We start from the raw sequence: 7,830 nt of genomic DNA on the forward strand, positions 1-7,830 counted from the left end.
CAAAAATACCTCTGAGTGTACCCTTTTATTGGCAAGAAATATTTGATAAGAGGTTATCGATTGTTCCGATGCTAAGACCACTCGATTCAGAGTTATAATTGTCTTTCTCGGCACAAATTGGAAAACTCTTTATTTTGAAATCGTCATCCAGGTAGCAACAAATTCTTTAGTGGTTATGATATTGAGATTTTCTTTTTCGAACAAACTGAAATATGCTTAGTTGTATATGTTCTCAGGAATGACTAATTAATGTCCTAACTAGTCAAAATTTTAATTAATATGATGAAAGTCTAGCTAATCGTTCTAGCTAGTTGCCATGGGCCAAACCAATTGTGTTGGCCATTTTCTTAGCCGGTTGATAATATTGCTTGATATGGACTAGTTATTATTTTGCTAGTTCCACTTCCAATCAAATTTTTATTATTCCATAGTGCATTATATATGCCAGATTTAATTGTTGATGAAATTTTCAAATAATGATTTAATTGAGACCTAACTAGGTCGCCCACTGAAACGAGAATTTATATTCAGTTTTATGAAATATTTGTTCATGAAACATTATATTCCTTTGTTTATATAAAGAATATCCAATTATAATCATAAAGTGATCGAGGAACAATATACTTCCTTATTTGTTAATCATTGAATAAAATTTCCTTCCTTCAAAATAACATCATTTTGAAACCTCAATGGTCAACCTTTGATTGAGAATGTTATTTCAAATTTCTTTCATTATTCAAGAAGAAAAGTATTCTTTCAATGGGAAAATCTTACAAGTATCATTCATATGATGTTATTATTCAGCAATCATTGCTTTCAATGGATATTCTCTATAATATCACAATATAAAATTCTAAGGACATGGAAGGATAATCCTTGTTGTATTCTTCCTTCCAAGTTATAAATTTTCTGAGTGTTGTGACTCTTTTATTCAGAGCTCATTATTTGTTCAGATGTTAGATTTTGAAATCTTGTTAAGATTGTCTAAATTTCATCGATATCGTGAAAATCATTTTTCCAAGGCTAATTGCCTTCCGAACAAAGAGAGGTATAGTTGAGAACCGATTGTTGTAATACGAGACTGAAAGCTTGGTGCTATGATGGTGCAATCGGAACATCGTGATGAGTAAGTTGTTTTAAAAAGGGAATACCATGTTTAATTATTATCATAAGGATCTTTAACATGGTTATAAAAGAACGATAATAGAGATATAACGTGATTAGTGAGGTACGCTTCTGTGAAACACTATTGGGATAAGAACTAATGAATTCGGGAAAGACCAATCATGTATGAATTCGAGGAATAAAATTTTCAAAAAATGAACATAAGATTAGTAATAACCTCTTGTTAGAAATACTCGGCGATAAAACATGATTTTGTATGAAATGTAATGATAATCTACGCAGCTTAAGGACCGTGACATAAGGCGTCCTAATAATGATCTAGAATAATTATGATAAGATTCGGACTGAAAGGGACAAGGAGTTTACTTATGAGTAAATTTTGGAAATTTTTTCTTACACTGAACACGAGATAGAGGCTATAGTCAAATTGATCAAAGGCTATGATTGAAAATCTATTATCATCAAGGAAAGGCCAATATGGTGGCCGACACTTTAAGTAGGAAAAGATATATTGAGGATGACAAATCTCAGAATAACTGATGAGAAGGATCGTATAAAAAGAACCCTTTATTACTTAACAGGAAGACTTAAAGATGCCTAAAAACGTAAACGGATATTAGTCATGACAGAATATGAAAAGGGATGTCATTGAGTAGGTAAGTAAGTATTCGACATGGTTGAAAATGAAAACGGAAAGGCGAGGATTAAAATTTTGGCGATTACGACTTGTAAATGACCCAAATAGGAGTAAAAGTTAATTATAATAAATTTTGAAGGAGGATTATCAAGAACCAAGTTAGCCATCGTGCTATGTAAGGATTTTGAGTGATAGATTAAATAAGACCGCTTATTTTATTATGCAAATGATAGATGTCCACTCTACAAAATTGTTATGAACGCATAAGAGATAATTGGGACAGAGAGACCCTGTGATGACTGCGCCGCGCAAGGACCCAAGATTCAATTAACGGGACTATTTCCCAAGATATTTTGTGAAAAAGGACAAATAGAGGAATGACTTAGAGTTCTCAAATCGACAAGTAGAATGAGAGGACTATCCTGACCATTGAAGATATGTCTAGCGGCATACCTTTTATTTGGAATGGTTTGAGGAATCGCCTATTGTTGACAGATAATTCGTGTAGATGTACTTACTACGCTAGCATACAAAAAATAGTCACCGATATCCCTTACGAAGGACAACGTGAAAGAATGAAGGATGTCATTGTCAGAGCTGATAGAAGGCAAAGAAGATCGTACACACCCTATAAAGGCCACTGGTAGCAGGTACCAATAAACGTGAATACGTCTAAGGAGCTAGCGAAAATAACAAGTACGACCCAGAAGGTATCGTAGTACTATAGATATTATACGGGAAATGATTAAAGAAGTCCGACCGATGACGGAAATTGAACGTTCCACGATCCTAAAACGTGTCAATCAATTGCGTATGAAATGGTATTTCCTTCAAGATGGAAACAGGATGATGATGTGCCTTACGTTACTACGGGAAGAAATGTTAAATCTGACGCTAAGCGTGTAACATGAGACGAGCGTGTAGAAATGCGACGAGAACTTTTTACATAAAATAATCGACAGAGATGATGCGCAAAAATGGGAAAACGTTAAGGAACGAAACTCTAGCACTAGTAAGAGTGATGGAGGGGGAAACGAATAAGTCGAAGGAGCATTCCAAACACTAGAAGATGCGCTAATAGTCCATATTATAGATATCTAAGTAAAATGAAGTGACCAATTGACGTTAATTGAATTATCAATAATAACGAGTTATCGTGCGGGCATTGGAACGGCTACAAAGCTTTGTATGGAAGAAAGAATCATTCTCCCTTAGGTTGGGAAGAAATTGGTAAGCGGAGGATACTGGACCATAGTTGAGTCTACAGACCAAAGAAATTCCTAGAACTTATCAGAACCCGGCTAGTGGCAGCCTAGGATGAACAACAGAGATATGCGAACTAGATCTATAAAGACGAAAAGTATGAAGTAAAAGACCAAGTATTATTGAAAGTGCCTCCCGGGGAGAGAGTGATGAGATTCGAAAGGGAAAGAATGTTGAACCAAGAATTATTGGACTGGTTGAAATCTTTAAAGGAATAAGAGATTTGGCGTATAAATTAGCACCAACATCGAACAGTCACCAAGTTTAAAATGAGTACCCGGAAATATATTTGACGGATGAGTGGAAATTTTATGAAGAGATCCAATACTGTGAAGTTAACGTGAGAACTCGAGGTGGTCCTGTGAGAAGCGTGTCCCCGCCTATTTCTGAACTGATTCCGGGATGGAATCCTTTTAAGGGGGAAGACTGTAAGAACCCAAATTTTTAACGTCATTAAAAAAAACTTTAGGAATAGTAATCTTGCGGTTTATTAAAAACTTTTGCGACCACACCATATACGAGTGTTTCATTTAAGTTTCCGAGTTCATATTGTGGTTATACGTACTAAATGAGTGTATGCAAAAGTCGTGAGTTTTCGAAGAAAACCAATAGTCCAAATGATATTATTTTACGAGCCATCGAGGAATAAGAGAATTATACTTCGACCAAGAAAATTTTGAGAATTATAATTTCATAACTGATAACCAAGTACGAGCACTAGAAATGGTAATGATTTACGATTAGCGGAATTCTTCGACGTAGCATTTACGGAATTTATTTAAACGTACGTGAACGAAAGCGAGATAATGTAGGATGACAGAATAAAGTGATAAACTAGGAAATTAAGTATTTTATAAATTTATTTAACAAGTAATAAATTAGGAAGCTAGTTACAAAAATTAATAAATAACAAATTTTGATAAACATAAATTCAAGGAGCTTATCATGCAAGCTTTGACAAATGAGATACCTAGCTAAGCCTAGACTTTGAAAATGAGATGCATCTTATCCTACACACTTTCTAAAGTCACAAAGTCCTATTTCCACCACATTTCCAAGAAGCAAGCAAGGCAATTCTCTCTCTCTCTCCAAAAACCCAATGCTGATTTCCAAGAAAACCATGGGAAAAAAAATTCATATCTCATGATCTATTCATTCAAAAATCACCAAATTTTAACCAAAGCTTCCTCATACCATATACAAGGTACGTTCAAAATTTCATGGCCATTTAATTAGTATAGCATAGTCAAATCCTTGCTTAAAATTTGTGGTGAATAGTAACTTCAAAAATCACTAACTTGTTTTCTTGATTTTTCATGAACGTTTAAGGCTCCTAAAGCTAGCCCAAGGATTCATCAAGGATCTTAGGACTTTATTAAGTATTAACAAGCTTCAAGGAAGGTATAAAAATTCATCCAAACTTTGTTTAAGTTTTAAGTTTCAAGAAAAGTAAGGATCTTAGATATAACTATGGTTTTGATTATTGATTTGATATTATCTTGATGTTTAGTTAATTAGTTTTAAGGTTGATGATTGTTTCCTCAAGAACATGATATTCTTGAGAGGAGTTAGTTTTTAGATTATGATTTGATGATTGTTGATGGTGGTATAATGATTTAAGACGTAAACGAAACTCGAATCGTAATCATAACCTCGTTAAAACGAACAAAACTCAACTTAATTTTCTGCACAAGTTCCTGAATGTATAAAATATAGTTTCCTAAAAAATAAGACTTGATTATGATATACAATGTTATGAGTATCGTTTAGGCACTTGAATCGCTTGATTCTGATTTACGGATCAAAAGTTATGACCGTTTTAGTAAAAGGGATTTACGCGACAAAACTGATACAAATTATGAACTTTGTAAATATAAATGATCGATTTAAAAATATTTAAAAATCATGAAAATTTTACAGAGAGTAATAAATAGAGTTTATTAGCTTCCATAAAAATATCAAGTAAAAATGTTATTTTTCAATTTTATAAAAATGTCGGAGCCGAGGTCGCGCGGAGTACGAATGTCAAAAACAACCCCCTGTTAGCAAACTGCCACTTCGGGATTTTCACCCATGTTACCAAAAACCAATTTTAAATGATGTGTTTGAAATTTTTTCTAGATCGTGCATGCAAAAAAGGTGTATCAATTGAGTTAACGGTTTGAGAGATATCAACGTTTTAGTGAAAGCGGTTTGAATAGTAAAACTCCGTAGTTGACCGGAATTTTGAAATGCTTTTCACCTAATTAAATTCATTTTATCAAAATGAAACTTTTAGGATTAATATTACAAGCACTCAAGAAGCTCATCGAGGTGGTTTCGTATTAAAATATTAATTTTACGATTTATTAAAAATAATAGAGTGCGAGTCGCGTAAAAGTAATATTCGGTAAAGTCAAATCTAGAAGACCACTTTGACCGTCCGTTTCGACCAAGGAGTGATACTTATTTCGAGTCGGTCGAATGATGAAAGTTATGAAGTATTGAACTTAATAGAAATATAAGTAGGTGATGAGAGTAGGAATACTGATTAAGATTATGATGTTTTTTGATTAGAAAACCTGGAACGAGAGGAAGTCAGGAAACGTGTCTTGGACTCCAGACAAGTTTTCAAACCCTACCTTTTTGAAACTGTTGTGTTGTGTTTGTTTTCAAATAATGTCGATATATACATGATGCTATATTTACGATGTTTTACGAATTATGTTATATAATATCATACGATATGATAATGATTTTGGTATATGAATAATACCGAATTCCAATGCATAACGCTAGAGAGTAGCGTTGTATATATGAGGAGTATATTTTAGACCGAGGATCGGCCAGTATAATTTTATGAAAACCCGGAAGTATTCCGGAGGTGTTTTATTTAAGAATACAAACGCTATAGTAGAGTATGATATATAAGTTATAAGACTGAGAGTCGGTCAGTTTTTATAAAGTATAAACTCGAGAATCATCTCGGAGATATTTTGGATCATTAAAGTAATTATTTTATTCCAAGGGACTCGATGTCCACTTGCGAAACATTAAATACCTCAAACTTTTATTAAAACGATTTTCAAAGATCGTATTCCCTCAACTATATTTTATTATTCAAATAATAAATATTAATTAAATATTCATTTATTATGGGAGAAGTATTCTCCAACGATTATTTATTTCAAACCCGATTAAATATTAAAGATTATTAAATTACTTAAACATAAACTAGTTGAGGAATATTATTTCAATATTCCTTTAAAAGCATAATTATTCAAGATTTAATTATTTAACAATTAATGTTTAATTATTAATTATTTATTTAATAATTTATTTATGATTTAAAAATCATAAAACCTGATTTAAAATACTTTCTGATTTTCGGAAAATCATTGGAATAATTTCAAATCGTCGGAGAATATTATCTCGAATTATTTTAAATATTTTGAATATAGTTTCAGAAGAAACTCCCCCTTATTTAATTATTTGTTGACAACGGTCAACTCACATCCTTAGTACTTCCTCCCAAAAATTCGGAAGTACGTATACATATACATATATACGCTAATAAAACAAGTTGTTTCTATCAACAAGCAAAACGCTTGGGGGAACTTCGATGTGGTTCGAGTTATCAAGATATGATAGAATTCTGTTAAAGGACAAATGAGGGGTAGACTCTAGTACTATGTGTGCTAGGTGGACTACCAAAGGTACTGCAGGCGAAGGTACTCTGTGTACTCAGGAACTTGTGAAGTATGTGTATACCCAAAAATGGGACACGTAGCCCGAATGCGGCAAGGGTGTTAATCGGGATACTAAGGTGTCGTCCTTCTACTAGTAGAAAAGGTTACTATTTTCGTAATATGACTGGTCATCGTATGCGGTGGCTCCAACGAATGTCTTATTCTTACAATTGGAATTGTGATGCAATACCGTAACCTAAGCCTAGGTGCTGGGTTTATCATTAAGGTATTTGCAAGATAATAATCCATTAAAGAATTGTTTTCATAAGAAGGTGTGTATCACCAAGGAAAACTATTTTTGAAGAAAACGTATTTATCATATATGACGTTTTACTTGAGTTTATCATACAGTCATTTCATACGCTACATTATTATATTGGGCATTATAGCTCACTCTTGCTTTCTTTTAAATGACACAACACAACAGATAACCAGCATGCTGGTGTGAGACTTAGTCGCTTACAGTCATGGGGAGAATTCATGGCAGCTTTGTCTCAGGTGGGCCAGAGTATCATATAGGTATAAGATATCAGTCGTAATTATTGTAACTTCATGTAGAGGTTATGAATAATTGTTTGAGATCCTGTAAAGTACATTTGAGTTTTAATAACAGATGATACTTGTTGTACGTCGTTTCTAAGGCTATAACTTGTGAGTGTGTGAGATTGGGGGTCTGTGATATGGAATTATTGGATTATTGAGTTAATGCAGGTTACACATGATTGAAGGATTGCGTGACGACCCAGATTCCTGACCCCGGATTTGGGGGCATTACATCATGTGTCATCACATCAAAGACATTGCATTATCTATATATATATATTATCATTATAATACAGAGCTAAAGACATACCCCACTTGTATTTGCAATCTGCAAAGTAATTTACTAAATATTTTCCGTTATTTGTTTTAGCAACTTTCACTATTTGTCCATTGCTTTAGATTTTGCAGAGCAGTATCAACCAAAAATACATCAAATGGTGTAAATACCAGAAGTTCCAAGTCCCAACCAGCACCAAAGTTGCCTGTGACATGTCTTTACCTGCCTATATATGTGTGTGTAGGTAAATAAATGTG

General features: G+C 33.3%; 1 long non-coding RNA gene across 1 annotated transcript; it reads left to right on the forward strand.

Moving 5' to 3' along the window:
- The first annotated feature begins 4,114 nt into the window (after nt 1–4,114).
- On the forward strand, nt 4,115–7,310 carry LOC141721314 (uncharacterized). The gene is made up of 3 exons (XR_012574687.1): nt 4,115–4,229; nt 4,355–4,426; nt 7,181–7,310. It is a non-coding gene; the product is annotated as an uncharacterized LOC141721314 (long non-coding RNA).
- Nucleotides 7,311–7,830: the final 520 nt, after the last annotated feature.

This window comes from Apium graveolens, chromosome 4 (assembly GCF_009905375.1).
Source record: "Apium graveolens cultivar Ventura chromosome 4, ASM990537v1, whole genome shotgun sequence".
Taxonomy (NCBI): Eukaryota; Viridiplantae; Streptophyta; class Magnoliopsida; order Apiales; family Apiaceae; genus Apium; species Apium graveolens.